The following is a 22,847-nucleotide window of genomic DNA, read 5'->3' as shown; positions in this document are numbered from 1 at the left end:
GGAGAGCCTTTCTGGAGAAAGTTAGTTTTTTTCATTCTTTACAAAAAAGCGCACATTATTAAACCACGTGCTATGCTGCAAAATAAAAGCACAGAGATATTACTTTTATGACCACAGCTATCTAAAATTTCAGCCATGTTGGTGTGAAAATTCTATGAAAAAATACTGTTATAATGAGAAATTTTTGTTTTTCTGACTAAAAACTTCCTTTGGTAGATCAAAATCTCACATTTTGGCAGTTATGACATATCACTTAGATGGAAATAAACCCTATAATGACTGTTCCACTAATTCTACCCATGTCATAGATTCCCTGGCCCTCTGCTGAAACCATTACACTGGAGTCCCATCTGGTTCTTATGTCAGAGGACTACAGCAGACACTGGCATCACTACTCAGTAAAGATTTTATTTTTGCTACATGGATTTTTAAACTGTGCAGTGAAATTGATGAACAGACCACAAAGTCATGCTACTGTAAGAAAGAAAATTGCCAAAAGATGACAGGAGGCAGTAGAGAAATAAGGAGAGAGAATTGGGCTAAGGAATTAAAACCTCTCAATAAAACTTTTTTTTTTTTTTTTTTTTTTTCATTAGAAGTCTCAGTGTAATACCAAGGTTAGTGGCCAATTTAGGCTTCAGCTTGGATTTGGATTTATTGGGAGAGAAAAGGGTAGAAAGGCTGGCAGTTCTGAGGTGCTGCAGTGTGACAAGCAGCCCCTCATCCTGAGCTCTGCAGCCTCTTGCCCCGGCCAAATCACAGAAGGGCCGAGACATTTCTGCTGTCCATCCTCATCCTCACATCACAACACATTAATGCAAGCCAACCAGCACTGATTTTATAGCATGCAGACTCAACAAATGAAAGTAATTAAAAGCATAATTTGGAAGGATGTTTATACAGATCTTATCAATGAGAAATGAAGTTAGCAAATGCCTATAGTGAAAGTCTGCTAAATGAACTTGTTTAAAAACTCATAAATAGGCTCATTTCTCTAAAAGATTGGAAGGAGGTGTTTAGAGTTCCCAACCCAATTAATAATATGTTATTTTTAATGTTTTGTTCTGGTAGTAGTCCAGTTATATGCTGTTCCCTATTTTAAGTATATATCATCCTACATCACAAGCACTGGGTTTGATTTTCTCAAAATTCTACTTTCCTGACTGTTTTACAGCTGATGCTTTTAAGCCTGTTTAGCAGGGCAGACTGGTGCATTGCTGAAGACATGGCCAAAACTTCCTCAACCTCAGCTAATACCTATCTGGAGATGCCACTGCAACTTGAAGTGCACAGACTGTAACTTGGTTTTTTTTCCTGCTTGGCAGTGATTCACAGCTTCCTCTCATTTGTTCCAGTAAGTTTATTCTCAGTGAAATCCAAAGAGGTTAAAAGAAAACAAGATCTGAAAAGAGCTGAGGGGGCAGGTTATGGTGTGTGGATGTGCACAGCAATGCTAAGGAAGGGAAGAAAAGAGGTAAAAAACAAGCACTGAGATCCTGAGACTTTAGTTTAGAGACAGATTTGCAGAAGGAATAGGTTACATACATATTATCTGTTCAGGCCAGGATATAATCCCTATTTCTGTTAGGAAGATATCCATAGTATAAAAAAATACGCATTTGTATTATGATATAAAATAATGTTACATCAATAGTAGTGCTATGAATTTGCAAGTGTCGAGAAAGACAGAATGAGGTTTCCAGATTTGTAGTAAAATGAAATTAGAAACATTGTCTCTACCCAGAGCAGCCAGCTTGAAGTAGATAGCAAAATGGAAATTCATCCCACCTGAGGATTTCTTCTCCCTAAAGACAGGTAAATACAATCCTACCTGGTGATTCTTCTTTTTTATTTTTTTTCCCCACTTTCACCTCATAATGATTTTTTAAAAGCCTGTGCTTTCAATACAGTATTGTTCCAAATCTGAAGGATGTTTTCAAAATTACTTATTTCTTCTTTTCTTTAAGCAGAGTTGTGATAGACATTTAATTTTCTAAACTTGGATGACATGAGAACAAAAGAATATCTTAACATTTCTTGAAGTATTTTTATCACTGAGAGTGTTTATTGAATATAGCATATAATTTTCAAATTTAATCTCTTGAACTCCTCTGTTTTATAATACTAAGTTTACTCACTGAAAATTAGATACTCCCTGATGTAAAAAATCTCCACACAGAACTTTATGAATCCCAAACTGGAAATTTTCCTCACTTCTTAAAAAAAACCTGTTCTTAAAATTAAGTCATTTAAGCATTTGAGGAATGTTTTGGAGATTAAATGTCAGGCCTCAAGAGCATGAAGACTAAGGCATTGTTTCTATCTATATCCTTTGCCTAGAAATCCACACTCAGCTGTGAGGCTGGGGCAATGAATCAGTGGTGGCTGAAGTTAATAAGAGGCTCCTTTTCTAGTTCAGTGAATAGCAGCTAATTCCTTTATTGCCTGTTGCCCTGTACAGTCACCTTCCAATGCCATCTCTTTTTCTCCTTTTACAGCAGCTTTGCTTCAAACATAGAGCCAAATCAGCCACTACAGGTTTTGCTTTCTTTTCTCTTTAAAAGTAAGAGGTTTGTTTGGTGGTTTTCTAGGTTGTTAGTGGTTTGAGTTTTTTTGTATGTGTGTCTGTGGGTTTTTGTGGTTGGTTTTTTTTTGTTTGGTTTGGTTTGTTTCTTTTTAATTTTTTTTCTTTATTTTTCCTCTTAAATAATAGTTCCACAGAACAAATTGTCTGTGATTAATTCAATATTCTTAAGTAGTCTTCACTGACATCCATAGACTGATGCTGAATAATTTACTACTTCTGTGAAGCTAAGTTCCAATTTATTGATACCCTATTTGAGAGCTGCTAACTGAAAGTGCTAGCATGTACTGCTCATGTCTAATACCATGTAGAGGTATGACACAAAAAGCACTTATCTGGAAACAGAATAAAAACCCCTCAACAGAAGTTACTATTTGTTTGGAGTGTGTTTAAGTGTGTGAACGTCTTGTTTATACATTATGTGTGCATTTTAAATTTAATTTTATGGCAGTTTCCACTAAAAAACTGATAAACCAAATTATAACTGGAGAAAGGTATTGTCTCTTGCCTGCCTCCTTTATTATCATGTAATCTCCTGGATTTTAATTCCCACATATTACAAATTCTCTCAGTACTCTGCTTTCCTTATTATACAGATATCATAATTCTAAGAACTAGTGCTATTTGTCATGATAGGAAGGAGCATTATAGCATAATGAATACTCTCATTTCCTCTAATTTTTATTAAAAGTTTAAGCAGTTAAACTGTGCATTCCACTGGTGTTCATTAATGACACTGCATATTTTAATGGTGTATTTATTGTGCAGCCATACAGACAGAGTGGAAAAGATGTTCTGAGGGTATTTTTTTTTTAGTTTCCAGTTTCAAATGTTGCAGGCAAAATGTAAAAAGACCTTATCTTGTACATAAATGCATCTGGAAATTCCCAGATGAACTGCTTTGGAAAATTGAAGGTGCCACTTTTTTTTACATTAAAACATCTTCCAGAAACATGGATAAACAGATACTTGGGCTTTCTGTTGGCAGAAGGCAGCTTCATTGGGAATCACAGAAACAATCCCTGTGCTTCCATCCAAAATACTGAAGTGACTGACTTGACAACTATCTTTGATATCCTTGTGATCACCTCCTCTTGAATATTTTTGGCAACCATCTTCCCTCATATACTTTAAGAGCAGCAGATTGGACCTGGTTGGTCCCTGAACTGTCAATGGTTATTATACCAGCTCTCCCAATCAATGTGGCTCCCCTACATTCATCCTTCATATTTTATATAACTTTGGTCAGCACTGCAAAAAGAAATGCAGCATTAGCCCTGAAAAACAATTTAATCTTCATGGTGATTTAATTCTAGGGCTTTCTGAGGAAACTTTCCAAAGGTGCCCATGAAAACTGTTAAATTATTCATTGTGAATAATATTTATTCCAAATACTTTTTCCTGTTTGAAAAACAGGCCTTGTATTTGTTCAGGATTATCTGCCAAGTAGCCTAAGGGATAAAGTCTCTGTCCCTGGTTCAGTGACAAGTAGTCCACTCAAGCATTTGCCTGTTCTTCACGGTAACCCTTTGCAGGTGATTTCACATGTGCTGCCAGCAAAGCAGCCAGAAAGAAAGCCAGAGTAGGAAGAAGCATTTTGGGGCAGATACATAGGAATTGGTTAAAGCATGCAATGCACATGCGTGTCAGTGTTTTACACCATAATTACTTTCGTTGGAAGTGGTTTTCTTTATATTTCAGGCTTTCTAAATTCCAGTAAATAATATGCCACAAGCAACAACGACTGAACTTGCTGTTTCTGTTCATTCAAACTGCCACAATTCATCTGCATTATTATTGATGCAGCTGGAGAGTACACTATGATAGTGACATTTGCTACAAAGCCATTTCCCTGTAAGGAGAGCCTGATCCTTTTCCACTAGCTATGCTGGTTGCAACTTTCAAACTGATAACAATTTTCAGTCACTACCAATCTGGCTAATAAAACTCAACCCAATAATTTAGATGTGAAAGACTATCGTGTGATTATTACAAAATTCCTGAACTTCTGCCCCCTCCTGGGACTATTCAAAAATAGGTGCATTTTTGGTGCCACAAAATGATAAATTGCAGAATATTTCTAGAGTTTAAATATTTCTGAGAGAGAAATTCTTCACTCCCTGCTGTTTACAAGGGAAATATTGTCTACAAATAATACATTACATTAACTGTCCTCTTTATCATAAAACCATGTTGAATACTTGTAACATTTATAAAAAGACACCAACTGATTGCAAGATGAGCGTTACCCTTGAGCAAATTATGAACACATTTATTTCAGTCTTATGCGTTTGAAACTAATTTTCTGGTAATATCAAAAGTGTTCATAGAATTAATTTCCTGTCAGTTCAGCAGTATTCAAGTGAATATTTTATGATTTTGCATTAGCTGTATTTGTCTAGAGTTGTGACATGATCGAGTCATTCTCCGAGGGAAACACATTAATAATTAAACTCTGTCCAATGTGGAGTGCTAAAGATGACAGCATAATTGTACATTTCAGAGACCGTTTCACAAGGCAGAGAATGAGAATCGCCCTGCCACCATTTAAATGTCAATTTAGAATTTCTTTCTAAAATTAAAACAGTGTTGCAGAAAACAAAGAGAAAAAAGGAGGGGACAGAAAAACTGAAGCCAAATTTGAATCCTTGTGCCCTTTTTGCGTTCCCTTTCTTTTAAAATGTGAGCTAAATGTAAATGGCTTTCCAAGAAGAGAAGGAGAAGGGAGAAGGTAGATAAATGATCAGCTATAAGGTTTTTTCCCTTTCTTTTGGCTATATAATATCATCACTGGTTGTAGTGCTAGCGTTGTTTAGATGATAAATGAAATGTGCATAGATTAGCTCTGGAGAAAATACTGCTACCTGACACTGAAAGCTTTGATTGGTTTCATCCCTTACATTTGACTCTTTTTTGCCCTGATAACTTCAGCAGTATTTTAAGATTTTAATCTACTTTCTAGTCAAATACCCATGGATGGATCACTATTTTATTTATTATTTATGTTTCTTTTTCAGCTTCTGAAAGTAAGACATTATTGGGCTTTAGCTAAAAAAATTCCACAATTTCTACAGAATATATTTTGCAAGCACTTGAGTTTCTCCAGTGAAAAGTGCCTGTATTATTCTGGAGAGACAGCTGAGACACATTTACCAATTGTGTATGCGGACCACTTAATGAGCACGTGTTCTTAGAAAATGCATAAATTAGAGATATATCAATGTTTCTGTATGACCCTCTTTTTTCCCCACAGCCTGTGCCTGTCAGCATGCCAAAGATCCCCTTTAGACTAGAGTCCAGCTGATGCCTCGCTCACTCCCTGCATCTCTCACCACTTTCTCCCTACAGTTTCATACAAAGGCCCAAGTGAGAAAATGTAGCTGGACAGACTCAAGCAAATACAAATAAATGCAAGAAGTCTCCTTTCTGTTCCTGTGTTTTAGATCCCTGCATGTTTCCTCTGTCTTCCATTTTTCCCCTCTCCTTTCAGCCTTACAGAGCTCAGTCGCTGTTCTTTCACATTCCGCTGACCCCCTCCTGATAAATCCTTCCTTTTATATAAAAACATTTAGCAAATTGTATCCACTTCTTACCATCTCAGTGCACATTCATCTGTGCTAAATCTCTTCCCTCACCCATATTTTCCATCTCAAACATTTAGATTATAAGCAGCTTAGGAAAAGCATTTGCTCCTCTGCCTCTGTACCTCATCTACCACAATTGTTGTTACTTGGCCGCTAGCATATGAAACATGATTGATCGTAATAACTCATTTCATTTCACTCAACTTACATCTCTATGGTATAATTCTAGAACTATTTAAGGCAAACAGGAGCTTTAAATGTATACAATCCCTGTGTTTTAAGGGGCATGTTTCAGATTTTTTTTGTCCTACAAATATGAAAAAGGAATATTTGATCTCAATGGTGTGCCAATTTCAACAGTTGGTGTTATTTTCTGAGCCAGTTAAATGAAAAGAAAGCAAGCAGAAGAGAAATTTCTATGATGCTAAAAGTGATTGATATCACTTATCACTGTTTGTGTCTGCTCATAGTTGGGATCTCACTAGAAATACAATTGTCAAGTATTACTTAAGTTTGTATTTCCTAAGGATTAATTTCGCAGCAAACTTCAAATTTCACTATTATTTTAACATATCTAAGGAACAGTAAAAAAGAAAATTTGAGTATGAAATAGTCACTAGAAAGCCAGTGATTTTTTGCACTTCAATTTTTACCTGTACATTTCTAAAGATAGAGAATGTTGATGGACAGTTCAGACACATGAAATGAAAAAAGAATATATTAAAAACATTATAATAAAAAATATTTATAAAGCTGTATTGCGTGAAAGCATGACTAGGCCAAATTACAACCAAACGGAAGAACACTTTTCTTCATGTTAGATAACTAAGATATAGTTGCTTTAAATTATATCCATGTCTGTATAAACTAGCAGTTAAATAGCTTCTGACAAGTGGTTCATTTTTTAGTGACATTTCTTTATATTACTTTCCTGTTTCAGTACAGCTGTCCATGCTGTGTGAATTCATGCAGCCATTAAACCACTTTTAAATTCTATAAAACTAACTAAAGCAAGAGAGGCTACTTTTGACAGCTGCTCTTGACTCATATAAAAAATACCCATTCTAACTTTGCTATGAACTTATGTCAAGCAAGATCCCCTTACTCTAGTAAAACACTTGACCAGAAAAAAGCACAACTCGTCAGTGTTCACGACACATTTCATTATTTCTGACCACACTTTCACCATGTCCCTTGTTCATTCCACTTTCAACAACTGAATTCTCTCTAGTATTCAGATATCTGAGCTTGAGAACAATCCATTACTTGTGTTTATTGAGGGTTTTTTTTCCCAAATATTTGTTTATATAATATGTTAGAATAGATGGAAGTTTTTTTCAGCTGTCATTCTTTGAAAACTGTGTAAATAGGATCACACAAGATACTTTATGATTCACACTATTAGGAGGCTGATAAATTATTTCATTTTAAATTCTAACAGTAGCTAATATTAGAGAAGCTGATAAGATTTATCAGATTTTTTTTTCCTTAGAATTTTAAAATACTCCCCCAGAACATTCTTTTTGAGGTAATTAATCTTTTATTTCTAATGAGTTATCTAGAAGAGAGTGGTGGCATGACTCTACAGGCATGTGATGTCTAGAACTCAAAATTCTGCCCTTTTTGGGCAAAGAATAGTATTCACAATACTGGGAGACTCTAGTTCCCTAGTTCTAGGTCCCTTTGGTCCATCTGTGGTGCAGTGAGAACACAGAACACTGAAGGTGTGTAAACCTAGTTTAATAAATATTTATTTGTCCCAGGTATTCATTAGTAATTAAAATGTTAACGCTATTGTTTTAGCAAAGTCTAATGTTGTGCTTGCACATCCTGGGATTAATGCACTACAAAAAACACTTTCTCAGCAGTAGAAAGGAAGTTGACCAGACCCTTGGTCTGCTATTAAGTTCAGCAGTTTTTTATTTTAACCACCGAGAGGTCCGCAATAAACTCCAAAGCAAACTTTGCAAGACTACACAGTGTATTTGTAGCAGCAAATATTTGTCTATTTCCTGTATCTATGAATTTTCAGATTGGAAATAAACCTGCAGGCAAAAAATGCAGTCCTTCAGAAGAAATGAGAATTGGTGTTATTCTAAATCCAAGTCAGGTCCAAATTTAAAACCATCCTCTACATAAAATAAGAAAAAAGCACCATGTCAGGCAAAGTCAAATTCCAATGAACAGAGAGCTTCATTTTAGCACTTGCAGTGTCATGCACAGGGAGCTGAGCCAGTAACAGCAGTGTGAATCCCAGCATGGGTTTCTGATTTCTAGTCAGGTTCTTCCCTGCTAACTGCTGTTTATTTCAACTGTGTTTTAAGGGCTGTTGCAACCCAGCAGTCTAGGGAGGAATGCTTCTCTTAGTTCACATAGAACAGCCTATTTTCTTGTTCATTATATGATAACCTTAGTAACATAGGTGTTTCTTGATTAGAAGTAAATCTTCAGAGGTTTTTTCCTTCCTTTCTATTCCACCTTTTGAGCAACTGAAACCTCAATTAAGATGTCATTTTACCCATCTAATGTCAATGTTGTAGGTTTTTCAGCTCTATTGACACTTCCTTTCTTTTGTTTTGTCTTAGTATACCCTAGATTTTAGTATGCTGAGCCTTATTCTTGCATTGCAATCTGTGTACATTGTTGGTACAGTTCCACCCATAAAATTTGTCCTTGCATTCATAGCTAGAACATCATTAATGCAGAGGTGGGACACTTCTGCTATAATTAGTAGCATCTGACAGAATGAAGATCTCTTCATAGCCAAAGGAGACAGAATAACTTCCCTAGACAGTGATTGAAGGCACTCAGGATCCTACTTTTTACCACACATTACGTAAGTCACTTAGAGTTCAGTGTCAACAAATTAATTTTCCATTCCCTAAAATTAGAATTTTCGTATACAAAACAGTTATTATACAAGTAGCAGTCTATACTTAATTTCTTTTTTTTTCATGGAGAGTTGATGACATTTTGACTAAAAAGGATAAAAGTTATTATTATGATCTAAAACAACAGCAACAACACCCACCCCCACCACTCACCCACCCATCCCAACACACATCCCCACCACTGAAATAAAAATCTCAACAACTTTTCTCCCCAGAATAGACTGGTTTTGCTTCCTCTGAGTTCCTGAGGAAGCCTTACAAAAACTGCACACTGCCCATCCAAAGCACTGGCTATTTAGAACAAATGTGTCCTGCAGGAATTCATTCTGGATCTCATGTTTCTGCTAATGATGATGATTATGATGAATAACTGGCTTTTGCTGTTGCTTTTTCTGCTGATTCCTCAGTTCTTGATAGAAGTATTGTTGCTACAGTTATTGCTTTTGGTCCAACTGCATAATGTGAGCAGAATCCACAGAGACACAAACAAGCTCTTTAGCAGCCAAGTGAAGAAACCTGTAATTTTGCAAACAGGAAAAGGCAAAATTGCGGGTGATCACCAAATAGCACAGGAGGTGTGCCACAGAGAAAAGTCCAGACAAGAACTGGGAGTGGTTCTGGGTCATGATGCATTAAAGAAACTTAGGGCCTTACGTTTTGGGGGATTTTTTTTTTCTTTTTTCAATTAACTAGCATAGCCATGCATTGAAAGAACCCCAAAACCTAACAACAAAGCAGTGGAGGCAGGATCTGTGCTTTATTTACACCATTGGCTCAGATGTAACAGGCATTGGCAGCACAAATGGTCACTGCCAGAGCCAACTGGGGACATGACTGTTGGTATTATCTTCTGGTAAGTGATTCCCAGGCATATTTAGATTACAACTCTTTTGTAAATAGTCAGTTTTTTTCCTCACATGCTTTATAGCACTTAACATGTATGGCTCTTTAATGAACAGGGCTAACCTAAAACACCCTGAGAACAAAGTAAATCTAAGATAAACAAGCATATTTTAAAAAGATCAGCAAACATAAGCAAATGTTTTTGATCTACAGCCAGTAGCTAAAAACCTTCAAGTGCTACAAAAAGCAACAAATGGTCTTTCTAATCAGCTTTGGAGCCTAAAAAGATATCAGCTGTTTAATCTAGGACATAGAATATCATTTACAGGCAGCCTAATATCATAAAGATCTAATGACTAGCAAGATACTACAGGATACTGTCTTCTATTAATTTCTTAATAGTCTTGTCCTGCAGCACAAAAGCTCCTGTCATTAGCACCGTTGATATTTTCATAATCTAGGGAACTTATATGGAATTAATGAACTAATGACACAGAGCTAGAACATTACCGTATTTCTGTAAGTATGTGCAACCAAGTATTTGGCTTTACAGGTAAGGCTCCCAGACCTTCACAGATCTGAGCACAGACCTGCTACTAAGGCTGACAGAAATAAAGAGATGGAAACAGCTTTGGACTAAAGGTTTTCTCCTCAAGAGAGATAATTTTCTCATGCCTGTCTGCAAGAGGTTGGTGTCTTTCCACACTCTACTTTCCAAAAAACAGAAAAAAAGGACTCTTGAAGTTTTGGTGAGGAAAAAGAAAAACAGCTCTGAAAACTGTGAGAAAAGGACTCCTGAGCAGATTTAGAATTTTAGGAAAGAAGAGGGGAAATTATAATTTTGATTTCACAGCAGGACAGAGGGACGTTGTTTAGATGTGGAATGAGGGCCAGAAATCAACACCTGTGAGGTTCAAAAGTGCAGCCTAAGGTGCACAAAAAGGTCTTATGTCCATGAGGTCCTGAAGAATATTCCTGAGTGATCAGAAAGTGACTGATTTATTTTCTTTTTTTTTGAGATTTACATCCAGATACACAGTGAAAGCCAATGATTTTCTCAGAAACACTATGTAAAGACCACTTGAACTTGAAACTTTAAGTGTTAGAGCAGAAGGCTTATCCCATCAGACATGTTCAAAGAGGACATTTGGAGACACACTGGCTTACCACAGGGATGTTTTTGTCAGACCCTTAAGATAGCAGGAAGATTCAGTCTGTTGCAGCAGTCTGGTATTTAATGTGAAAGCTTAACAGAACTCCTAGAATTAACAGTCAAATTTGCTGAGATTTTTAAACCCATCAAGGATTCCCTATAGCTTTAGTATTTTAATACTGAAGTATTGCAGCTGGTATAAATCTATTGGTATAAATTAAAGCAAGGAAAGAAACAATATCTTTAAATAGCAGCATAAAGAGAAATTTATAATTTATAAACTGTGTCTTTTCAGTGTGGTTTTAGACAAAATTTATCCTTAAATGGCTCCATACTTCCCTTGTTTATATATTATGACATGTACTGGTAGACTGCCTTGAAAAGAAGTTCTCATTACTGAGGAGACTAATTTTTCTAACACCAACTAAAGTCAGTGGCAACATTCCCATCCTCTTCAGTGGCTTCAGCACAGAGCCAAACTGAGAAATTAATCCTGAGACCAAACATGCCTTTTGCAGCCAGGATGTCACATGACTAAAAGCCTTTTTTGTAGAGTGTTGCTTATTTCAGTTCATTTTATTTTATTATGTCTTTAAAACCTCTACATTTGGTGCAGGACAAGCACTTGAGAGACGTTAAACTTGCCCTATTAAAATGACTTGTTTGTACAGGCAGAATGAAATTTAACAACACCAAATGCATGAAAGGATCCTAATGTGTGACAAACAGGCTGCCTGGTCCCCTCCCCTGACCTAGGATGCTCTGACTCCCTGTAAGGGAACTGTTTGCACTGGAGCCCTCCCATGGGCTGGCACGTAAATCTTAAAAATATCTTTGAAGCCCATCTGCTGCAGTGCTTCATTTTTAATGAAAATGTAAGGTGCCAACCATAAGTAGTTTTGATACGCCAAGTCTCTCCCATTATGCCAGCCTGCTACATCTCAGAGGAGTCAATTTAAACACACACATATTTCCAGGACTTGTTTGTAAGTTTATGATGAACTGTCTTTAGAGATGAAGCAAAAAAACCCTCAAAAAGTCCAAATAATAGGCCATTTTGACAATTAAGCTGTCAGTGTAAGATTGTTAGCTTCAATATAGTCTCACGAGTTTTGTTTATTTTGTTTTCCAAATGTATTTTGTGCAAGATTTGTATTCAAAAATAAACCTCTCTCCACAGAAACTTTGTTATTTCTCTTCTGAGTTGGAGCATGGATTTTTTTCCTAAACCAAGTCAAACCCAATAAGGATGTCACCAACATAGTGCTAGATATTAATGTTGAATGGATTTATTTTCTTGTGGGGTTTTATATCTTGCAGACATGTAGTAAGGAAGCCAGTATAAAATAACTAGGTATTGGCCCAGAAGACATCTAATCTTGTATCATACTTACTTGTCCATGCAATTTAATGTTTGCTATTCATTTCAGTAACAGTTCTTAAAAATATCAGGGAATTTCTTTTCAATAAAGGTTTTACCCAGGCACAGGAAGTAAAATAAAAATATCCAGATGCTTGAGAGATTTGTCAGCATTAATTTAGAGAGTGTAACAAAAATAATATTAAGAAAACAGACTTCAGAAAATACTGTTTCAAAAAATTTTGGTTTACTTTCCTCACATTCTAGAGACTGAGAATGGGAGTTTCTTTAATTGCTTGCCTCAGCAAAGCATTGGCATAATGTGTAGGTAATGTCTCAAATATTTAAATAAAGTTTTAAAATCCCAGAAGTAAAGTAAATCCAGATATTATTGACACATTAGCAAGGTCACAGAATTTACAATTCAATGGAAATAGAGAGGTACTAAAACACTCTGAAACTTGGATTATTTCTTGAATACTGCCACAGGAGCATTACATATTTACTACGCTACCTGGAGTATGATATTCTATAACCATTTGTATTCCTCCTATAAATCTGAGAAAACCTCTCTCTACAAATGATTAGGGGATTAACTTTCCTTGTGAGTAGGTTCACATTATGCATGGTCAAAGTCATATCACAGACACACATGGAAAAGAACATTTCAAGGGTTATAATTACATTCATATGTTGGCTAATTGGGCCCTCAGGGGCCTAGTTCCTAATTATAAGAGGGTATGCAGGAAAATATCAGTAAAAAAGTATGTATAGAATGAGTATGAGATTAAATGGGTTATGCTGGCTGTATAAAAGTCGTAAAACTTGATAGGAAAGGAATGCAGTAACTTGCCAAGTATCTCTAAACCATAAATGTTTTTTTGATGTCATTATCAGAAGGCGATGGGAGGAGGCTCTGTTGTTTTAGAGGAAGTCTGCAAACATCTATTGTAGCCTCTAGTGGTATTTTTACATAGTTCTAAGAAAATCAAGTAATGATTGAGCCAGATGACAAAGAAATGGAAAAAATGAAGAGAAACTCTTTACAACAAGTTTGAGATCAAAAGAAGGTGAAAGTAACCTAAAAATCAGGAAGAAGAGTTCCATGCTCATGTGTGTCACTGAGTTCTATTAAACAGAAATTAAATGCTCCAAAAACTCTAGATATTCATTAATTAAAATTGCATAAGGTTTAATGACATTGTTTATTAGTTTAGCTAAGGGCAGAATTTTTATCTCCCATAATTGAAAACTATAGTTTATTACCTTGATTAGACGCTAAGTAAAATATACAGGCTTTACTTTTTGCTCCATGTCTCTCAGAGGGAAATGCTTATAAGAATAAATTAAAGAACTTTTACAAGGTTGTAATTTATTTTATTTCCCATCAAATGGTATCATTTGGACATATCTATAAAAGTCTCACTGTTTATAGTAGATGTGTATGTAATATTACATTACACCTCATAAGAGAAACTGGCAAGAACCCTGAAACTGAATAAGAACAAGATTGTCTTTATCTCTTAAACCTGTCATTTTAATTTTCCACTTTAGGCATTGCTGTATAAGTATCCTGACTTAAGTTCCTGGTGACTGTTAGGCCATATTCTTGTAACATTTTGAATTTAGTACCTAATCAAATTGCTTTCCATATTCTTATCTTGATTTATACGAAAGTATATATTTGTGAGTATACCCAAAGGAATACAGTATTTTACAGCATTCTAAATGCAAATCCTGTTTTCTTATTTATGCTGTGGCCAGTGTAGCCACACCATTAAACAGAATTTGAAATGAAATGCAGAAAAATTGAAATGACAATCCTAGCCGTCTAACATCTTGAACAACCAAGCTGAAGCTCCACAACTTGTGGCAGCATGAAACTGATGTGAATGAGTCAGGCTTTCAGGCTTCACATGCCCAACCTGTTCTTTGTGAAGTTGAAATTAATGCTGACCAAAAAAAAAAAAAAAAATAGAAAAATAAAAAGGAAAAATAATTAATTTTTGTTTGTAAGTAGCCAAGTTGTAATCATATAATACTGTATTTAGAAGACTATTATTTAGAAGACTATTGGTTGAGCCAGCCATTTTAGTGAGGGCATGAGGTAATGAGAAGAGAGGTGAAAAGCAATTATTGATATCTTAGCAAGAAAACATTAAATTTATCACATTCCTCGCATGGTACATTAACAGGTTTTCATACAAGGCCATGGATATTGACAGGCTCTCTGTGGCTACACTACAGCATCCCTGAACCCAGCTGTAAGGCTGATGCTGCCAGCCTGGGATTCTGGGATAAAGAACGTATTTCTCATTTACTCAGATGTATACCAAGGCAGACTATTTTGCCATAACCTTGATAATGTGAATAGTTTTGTTGTCTTCAGGCTTCTGACCTAACCTGGCTGAACTGACTGCAAGAACTAAAATCTCAGAGTTATTATTTTAGGCCATTTTCAGGTTTGGGAAGCCAACACTACATTATCAAGTGCTTCTGACTTGACATTTTCATCCTACACATAATTGACAGGGACATTTTATAGTCATAAGGTTTCAAATAATTATTAAAAGCTAAAAGCACACATCTGCCCCCTGAACATAAACCAAGGGAAATCAGTGCTGTTGCCAACTTCCTTTCCGAAAACACGGAGATATGAAGGCTGCTGTGATGCAAAAAAGAGGCAGTTAGGAATATTGTTGAGGTTAAGTCTGTTTCCTCTCAAGAGGAAAATAAGTGTTTTTAATAGGATTCTTGATATAGGTTCCAAACACAAACAAAGGTGAGAACTGATTATGTGTTCTCTCCTTGAAAAAAAAATAAATAAAAATTAGAGAATAAGAACTCCAAACTGAAGTTGATTAATTTTGACAAGCTGTAAGTTACAACACTGAAACATTTACAAGCTAACTGGATTTAAACAGCAAAGATGGTAAAACTCCTTTTATTGTTAGGGAATGACCAAGGCAGAAAATCTGATGACAATGTTGTTCAGAAACTTTTTTTAAGTACAGATACAGTTTCTTGTAAAATGATTCAATAGAGCACTCTTGACTAAAGTAATATATAGGGACCAAAAAAGAACACATTAAAAATTATCAAAATAGAATAAAAATTTACATATGCATTATGAAACAATCTCTTAATTTTTATCCATCGTACCTTAAGGTTTTGAGTTTTTAAGTTTTATACATAGATAACTGTCCTGCCACAAACAATTACAAAATCACCGAGGAAAATTCTGCAAATCACTCAAGTAACATCAAGAAGGGAAAAAAACTACTAGTCAGTATAGATACTATAGATTACATAAACATCTTGTGATAGAAAATGTCATCTATAGAGGGAAAAACCCACATTGTAGTAAAGAAAAGATTCTCTGTAAAACAATGGTCAGGAGACAAATGGACCAAAAGAGTTCCATTCAGACATGGTTACCAAGTGAGACAGGTCAGAACTATCCTTCCAAGACACGGTGTTGGAGTCACGAGGGAGAACTCATATACTAATTCACTGCTACATAAAAAAATCCCACATCTAGAGAAAGGTGATTTGTAGCAATTTATTTTGCAAATCAAGGAGAATTACTACTGGGTGACAGGATGTCAGTCATGGTTTCAATTTGTTTTGTTCTTCAAAGGGCCCTGGAGACCAAAATTCCCTTGCTGAACACCAGCTCGCTAATAGAAGTGGTGAATCTGGCAGAAAACAGACACTCAGAGGCAGGAAGTGTTCTGTCCAGTTTCCACAGTGAATGAATGAGGTCACTGAGGGAGAAAGCCAAGGAAGAGTTTAATTTTTTGGGTCAGGTGTTCAAGTCACAAGAGCTGTGTTTTCCTGTTTTCTACCTGTGGAATAAGCTTAAGAATTTTTCTCCTCTCGCAACTTTTCTTTTTGTTCACATTCTAAGATTTTTCACATTTTCTTACCACATTGCTGTACAGTTTTTAACATTCATGGTGTAAAAATGGGAAATTATGGATTTTCTGAGAACTCCCTGAAATCAAACATCTACTTTGCTTGTGTACCATCACTACATAACTATCTGAGAATAAGACAAGATACTTGTACAGTCAAGCACTTTACCTCCAATGCGATACCTTTTCCCTGAAGAATCAATATAGCATTCAAAAGGAAATTGTTCTAATAGCACACCATTGAAAACTTTTACATGGTTATATAAGTCTAATGTTATTCTCATGGATAAAGTTCCTCCTACTTCTCCATAAAGGAGTGATAGCTAGCAAGTCATGAAATAATTAGATAACTTATTCAATACCGTTATCTCTGCAGATGGTCGTGTTAAAATGATTTTTTGTTTCACAGAGAAAAATCAAGAGAGAGGAATGTGTGACTTCTTGGTAAAGACTGTCCAGGGTAACTGTTTTGAAGAAGGGCTAAGACCAAACACATAAATATCCTGGTAGACTGCTACCAGGAGCAGACCAATTGCCAAGGTGAGCACTTTTCACAAGATTCTGCCTTACTTATCCAGATTTTCTTGAACTACTTTATGATAAGTTTGATCACCTTTCCTTTACAAGTATAGTCTCAATTATAACAAGAAATAACCCCAAGATTTTAATGAAAGAAAGCAAATTTTTACATTTCCAGCAAATTGTTTAGTTGAAAAAATAAGTAATATGTTATGATAAAAATTCATGCTAACAATAAAGGAGTTAATTAGGTAAACCATTCACAATGTTTTAACAGTTACAAATGAAAATTGGAAACTGTCACCGCCTGGGATGTTTTGTAATACAGACACCACCTAGAAAATTTCCAGTTGAGTTTTTCTGAATCCCTTTGTCATTCACAAACTCACCCGAACACAGTATATGAGTTAGTCTGAACTGATCAGATAGAAAGATATTCGTGTCTCCTCAGTGACATCAGTCATGTGCATACTGTAGTTCTCTGAGTATTGGTATTATGAATGTACTGCTCTGTTGAATAAAGATATACATTCAACTCAATTTCCAGTCGTTTGGAGCGATAAAGCAAGGCAATTAAGAGCTGAGTCTGCTGCACAGCTAGGTCAGTTATGATTTCCCTATTCACTCCTCCTTCCTGGGCTTTTTTTTGTTCTCCACTTTCTGAAGACCCTGTTTCAGTTTCACTAATTGAAAAGCAAGGTATATATATCCCTATTATCAGCTCTCCTCAGGGACAGGAGCCTTGTGAAGGTATTACACAATTTGTTCCACTACACAGAGTCTGCCATCCACCGCGGGCCTTGAAGAGCGCCCGAGTTCACAATCCTAAATTAATACTTATGTATCAAGAGTCAGATTCATATTCTTCACTGTGAAATAATGCACTTCGTCCCTTAAAAGTCTTTTCCAGTGGATATGCTGATGTAACCTGAATGCAGACTGCCACCACTTTTATATACTTGAATATGTAGTTCTATGAAAAAAACACATCAGCAAATGCACAGCAAATAACAGGCCTGAAATATCACAAACCTGAATTATATTCATAAGGAATTTTAACTCTATTTGCTTAGTTTTTCAGAATATTTTGGTACAATACAATATATTGTACTGTTTAGCTGTAGGAAACTGTAGAATGCGAAATGTTTTCCATCCTGTCTCTGGTTTGAAAATAAAGGAATAACTCCGTTCTTCTGTTCCCGTAGTCCAAATGTTGAAGTCCAGCTCTATCAGTTCAGATTTGAAGCTCTGGTTAATTTTAAAATATTTTGCTGATATCAGGTTACCCTTCCATTTTTTATGCCATCCTGCAGAGGGAAGTTACTGTTCTCATGTGGTCTACAGTGTGATATTAATTCATGCAGCCTTCATAATGCAGCCAAGACCTGTATTTGGAGGAGGGAGGTTTACAGCATTATTTACCATCATATTTACCACAATGGTATCTCATGTCAGGTATCAATTGGTTTCCCACCCCCACGAAAGCATGAAAACACAGTAGAATAATGACAAATGCACCAAAACATTGGGGCTTCAAAAATACACTCATTTTCAGCTAAACTTTTTCCTGGAGGAACAGACATATAGGTACTCATAAAATCTTATTTTCATAATAATGAAGTCTTTAAGAAGATGATTAAAAAAAAAAATCTTTGAAATAATTTTAACAGATCTTACAGTATCAATTTTTTCATCCAAATTATTATTTAATCTGGTCCTAAATAACTCATTCTGTGAACAGAAACCTAAAGTTAGTCCTTAAGAATAAAAAAATATGTTTATTTATACCTAGAAAAGATCAGAGATCTGAGAAAAGACCAGACCTGAACACCTGAGCCTGTTAAAATAGTTCTATTTCTCATAAGAAAACGTCAAAGTCCAACATGATCCATTAGAGAGGAGAACTTTCACCTCATGGACCTCATGAGGAAAAGGGAAGAATGAGTCATTTATAGCTCATGGTGGAGAAGAACAGAAGGAATGTGAGCAGAGAGCAATTTCTATATTCTCTACTGATGTCTTCAATACAAGTCTTCAGCTTCAACAAGAAGCACATAGACTTGCCATAGAAGAATAAACCTTAGAATTCCCGAAAAAAAATTGTAATTATTTTCATAAATAATAAAGGAAAAAAATCCTTCAAAATAAAGGGGTTATTTTTTTTATTCTAGTCTCACAACTCACTGCTGACCTGAGCCATTTCATTACTCCATCCTCAATTAGTCTCAACAGAATACTTCATAAAACTGAGCTCAGTAAGGCACAGTTCTTTTGGTTTAAAAAGGGTTAGGAGGTCATTCAGGGTTTTGCTCTTTTAGCCTTAATGTTACATTTTAAATAGAAAAGAATATTTTAGTGTCTTTCTCTATTGAAACTTTTTATTTATGGGGTTATTTTTCTAAGATAGTGGTACATGATATATAACCAGAAATTGTATCTCAGATTCTAGTAGAATATTATGTAGTTTATATTAATACTCAATACTCAGCAACTGTCACCTATAATTCAAGTCTTTTAATCCTGTTTTATTCTCTTCTAGAAAAAATTGAAAGAGAATTATAAGTTTATAAAGGTATTTGCTAAAATCTCTTAGATTATTTTTTTTTCTTCATGTGTATAAAACAACTTTCTATAGTGCACCTGTGTTATTAAAGGCTGTTCTTACTGTATGCTTTATGAAGTGGTAGGACATGTTCTTTATACTTGCATAAATATTTCTAATAGAAACCTCATTTTCAGTTTGTAAATGCTTTAAAAATGTACATAAATTACACATTACTGTAATTGGTGAGATATATGGGAAATACCTGAAGAAATCAGGTTAGGGAAAATTATTAACTGTCTATCCATGGAATTATAGAAATAATTAGAAGACAGTTTTCCACCATGCATTCAAGGTCTTTGGAGTGTCCAGAATAATTTCTCTTGCACAAGGGAAAAATCAGGTCCTGGAGCATGTGGTGCCTCACACCTTCTTAAACTTGGAAGCCTGATGAACACTTGCAGTATGACTTTCTGCAGAATCCCACTCTCTTGTTCTCTGTTATTCTTCTACAACTACTGGAGGAGTTTTTTCTATGAGTATTCAGATTTTCCCTTTCCTAGAATCTATGCATGAGAGCTGCCCTTAAGGAACATATGCAGAGTCCCCTGGGTTAATGGAGGGTGGCGAGGGGGAGATGCACTGAGGGTCTTGGCTTTAAATTATACAATGTTGAGATGTTTTTGCTTCTAAAAGAAGGCTCTACAATGGTGACAGCTCTCATTAATTTTAAAAGTAAAAAAAAAAATTTACCCAAGATTTTAAATATTCAAGCTGGTATAAATTTTGCCTTAGAACATATTGGTACAGAAGAATTTATTACTTTATCAAAATGCAAAATTCAGATACAGATGGACACAGGTGACTTAGTTCCCCTTAGCACAAATATTCAAAGTGTGAAGGGATATGGAGAAAGTCTGTTCTGCCCTCGGGGTCTCAGCACAGTGACCCCTCTTGCCAGAGATCTGATGTTGTGATGTCTGATTCCTGCCCTTATCAGGAGCAAACTAAAGTCTTGGGGGAGTCCTGGTTGGTGCTCAGTACCCCTGGTCAGCCAGCAAGTGCAGCAGGCAGAGCAGAGCTGGGATAATTAACATCCCTGCCCTTGGAGGAGGGGTGCTGGAACAGTGACAAAGCAAGGGGTATGCTGTGATTAATGAACAAAATGGGCTGCAGAATTAGGCAACCTGTCCATTCATATGGCTACCTCATTAAACTCGTACATGTGTGTAAATATAGGTTTTATAGGCATAATATTTAAATTCTTATAGTTTTTAATTCATAATTAATCCCAGACTTTTTTTTTTCCTTAATTTAACTTACCTCTTATGCAGTTGTCATTATTTTTTAACTACTAGGAAACCAACCATCTGACATTTCAATTTAAATCAGTCTTGCCATTCATTTTTAATAACATTTATGAATCTCTGAGGTAGAAGGAATCTATATGCATTTTTAGAAAAACAAAATCAGCAGGAATTAGAAAATCCTTAGCAATGCTTTGAGCTTTTTTCTGAAGAAAAGATAAAAAAAACAACGGAGTGCTGACACTTTTTTTCTATATACTTCTATGGTCATGAGCATTTCAGGTTTAGAAGGGTTTCTAAGAAAGAAACATCTTTCTAAAACCCTTAGGCCTTCAAAATGATTTGTGATCCTGGCATTTCTCTTTTTCACTGTATCTGTCTGTCCATCTCTCAGCTCAACTGGAAAAATGAAGTTTGTAGGTGATATAAAAATAGGTCAGTTCTTTATGCTTTCATAGGTAACTCAGAAACAGGTTAATTTGAATTCATTTACATAAGTGATAAGCTGAAATATGTGGGCTCAATATTCTGATGCCCTATGCATTTCCTTTCTTGCTAAGCATTTACTTAGATGCCTTAAACAGATATTAAAGTATTATTATAAAAGCTAATCAAGTACAACTTAATAAAATTTTCTGTTACCTTCCTACCAAGACAAAATGTTTGTTGTCATGAAATATAATGAATTATTGTCCTTATTAATTTAATATAATTTTAATAATAAATTAAATAATTTAAATGCTAATTATTTTTTTCACTTCCCCAAAGTAAGTTGTTTTCCAGTTTTGCTTGAGAAGAATCTCAGCCACAATTGCTTGTGGTATTATTTTCTGGCCTTTAAAGAGATATCTTCTTTTAAGATACAGCACTCTTGAAATGGCTACCATTGTTAGTGCTCACTGTTGAGAAGAATATTGACACCTCCACAGTATTTATTTTTCAAGCCACCATCATCTATTAATTCAAGTCCTTCTTAAACCTTGTTCAGTAGCACAAAAAAGTGGGTAAATATCAATTAAGGGTGGATTACAATGGATGTATCAAACCCTGTCTAAGTAATTATATAATCTCTTCTGCTTAAGCTTTGACCCTACTTGAACTAATGATGTAGTAATGGACAAGAAATGATGGCTTTCAAGAAAATTCTGCATATCAGTGATTTTACTTGTGCATGACTATCCTTCCTCTTTTATATGGGAACTGAATAAAATATAAGGCAGAACAAAGTTTACCTTTTTCCTATACTTAATAATGAAGAAATATATTTTTGTTAGTGAGGGACAAATTCAGTTCTTCAAATTCTTTCATTCTTCAAATGAATGAATTCACTTCTGCAATATTTTCATATGCCTAATCTGAGTCTTTGGAACTAAAATAATTATTTTCATAATATTCTTTTCTCACTTGCAATCTCTAATGGGATATTTAAGTGCTATAATACTGTTAATGTAATACCATGGTAAGTTGTCTGCAGTCAAGCTACAGCAGAAATGGAAATGTTGGCAAAACAGGAAATGATCAAATATAGCTTATGGAGTTTAATCATAATGACTATTTCTGATATGCATTCTGATAACTAAATACCAAGATGTTTTGCATAATCTCCTCAAAATTCAGCATTGGAGTGAATTTCAGAAAAAAATTACCAGCTTGGGAGCTATTCACCCTCTGCTTTTTAATGGTCTTGAAACCTTCAGCTCTTCTAGGAACACACACAAGCTTCAGCCAGTTTTCCCCCTCTTTTATGGGTGTTTTGTTGGTAGGTAACATGAGAATGAATTATGTATCAAATGCATATAGCATTTCCAATGTTTCTGTCTGAAGTATAGAAATAAAAATTACAGAATTTTAAATTACATTTGATGGATGCAAGCATTTTGGGGCACAATATCTCGCTAACTACATTTTATTAATGATCTGTGGAAAAGCACTTCTGGGCCACAAGAAGTAGGAAAAATCACAGAAATTTCTGTGGGAAATCTCACAACTCTCTGTGACTTGCTGTTTACATTATAACATCGTGTAAATCCAGTGCACAGCTGTAGAAGCATTGCTAAATGTGCATAGATTTAAAAGCCAGAGATCTTACAGGTGCATTGGAGGAGACACATACAGAGGTAGAAGAGGGAGAGAACATCTCTATCTGT

Source organism: Poecile atricapillus, chromosome 7 (assembly GCF_030490865.1).
Source record: "Poecile atricapillus isolate bPoeAtr1 chromosome 7, bPoeAtr1.hap1, whole genome shotgun sequence".
In the NCBI taxonomy this organism is placed as follows: Eukaryota; Metazoa; Chordata; class Aves; order Passeriformes; family Paridae; genus Poecile; species Poecile atricapillus.
Note: the sequence above shows the minus strand (reverse complement) of the source record.